The sequence below is a fragment of the Melampsora larici-populina genome (genome assembly GCF_000204055.1).
Source record: "Melampsora larici-populina 98AG31 unplaced genomic scaffold MELLAscaffold_51, whole genome shotgun sequence".
Classification (NCBI taxonomy): Eukaryota; Fungi; Basidiomycota; class Pucciniomycetes; order Pucciniales; family Melampsoraceae; genus Melampsora; species Melampsora laricis-populina.
The window spans coordinates 645,310-647,103 of record NW_006768815.1 but is presented as its reverse complement, the minus strand read 5'-3'; positions in this window follow the sequence as shown (position 1 = coordinate 647,103).

The following is a 1,794-nucleotide window of genomic DNA, read 5'->3' as shown; positions in this document are numbered from 1 at the left end:
AATGAGCTATTACTTATCATGCTCTGACGTCATTTGACACATGTAATCAGCTGAAAACCTTCATTTTCGACTATTTCACCTATTTTCTTCACTTTTCACACCTTTTACTAAGCCTTTCTTGCCTTCTGTAACATTACACAGTAATCTCCAACCGTGAAAATCCCTAAAAACACCCTTGGCAACTTTATTCATTACTAATACTACTGTTACATATGTAAAACTACCTGTAAACCCTTGTTTACCAATTTCGACTTTTTCCCATTTCCTTAATAACTTCTATTTTCTCTTATCAACCACCAAGATTAAAGTTGTTGCTGACTAAAACAATGCTCCTCTTTCGTATTCCAACCCTACTAAACCCATAAACCTAATATTACTACCCTAAAAACCATTTCCAACCTGTATACCTCTATTTTCGAGTTTTTCTTATGTTTTTTTCTTTCTTTCTTTTTGTAATCTGTTTGTTAATAGTTTATACTTATCTTGATAAGTTTGTTTGAATGATAAAATGATGTAAATATTAAACTATATGTAACATAATTGATGTAATTCAAAATTCGATTTTTTTTGATTTTTTTGATTGGTCTCATATTTTGATTACCACACCGTCATCCTGAAGACTCTATGATCATGAAGGAATGGATCCATCAGACTCTCAGTGTCTGATAATTTGCTTTCCACCTCCGCCTTTTCGAGGTCTTCTTCCTGCCATGGTCGAGCCTGTTCACGGAACTCAGGAAGGAACATCTTGGGGTTGATATCTTCCAATTCAACGCCCGAGATGGCTTTTTGACCTCTTGGTGGGGCACACTGCAGACATTATTCGGGTCCCCAAGTGGGCAGGGAAAAATGATTGGGAGTATGATTTGTCATAAAATGGTCTATCACTCCACACCTGAGCCATAACACCCACACTACATATGTGTAGCAGGCTCAGTGAATATGTGGTTATCATGTACATACAGTTCTGCTCAGTTATCTGCTCATCAGGACAAGTTATTCATATGTAATACATGCTGTAACTTCTTTCCGATTGAAAAACGCTTCCAAAAGATTGACTACATACACTGACTCAATGTTTTGGTGTGATCTCATCAACTCAACTGCATGTAACACACTTTCTGTTACTAAGACATAGCTTCAACAATATTGCCTGAGCAGCTACAGAATTATATGTAGTGAATTTTTGGGAAAAAAATTTCAAAGTCGAAAAAGTTACATGTGGTATAACATGTGATTTATTTATTCTGATGGGCAAAAAACTGAGCAGACCTGTATGTACATGATAGACAACTATTGACTTAGCTTGCTGCACATATGTAGTGTGGGTGAAATGGCCCAGGTGTGCAGTATTAGATTCTTTTATGAAAAACTGTACTATTAATCATTTTCCTCTGCCAAATTGGGGAAGTTGAATGATGTTTACAGTGGCAGTGGAGGTGAATCGCAAAGGCGAAAGAAGCTTGGAATCATGAATCGCTCGATAAGCTCCAGGTGGGATTCTAGGTTGACCAACACGGGAACGGATAGGATAGGCGGAGAAGGAGTGATGTAAACCTTGTCGCTCAAAGCTCGCAGGAGTGAGAAGGTTCTCAATTGTAGGCGGAGTGTTGACCGACAAAGTCAACCTAGGAGTCTACATGAAAGAACTCTGATCGACTGCTCTCAGCGTCGCAAGCTGTGATTAGCCTTCGGGCTCAAGTCTGGGTAGCTAATCATTTTTTGTGTTGAAACTGGGAGCAACACCCTTCTTGGTGTTGATATCATACTCTTACCATTAGTAAAGAATACTCA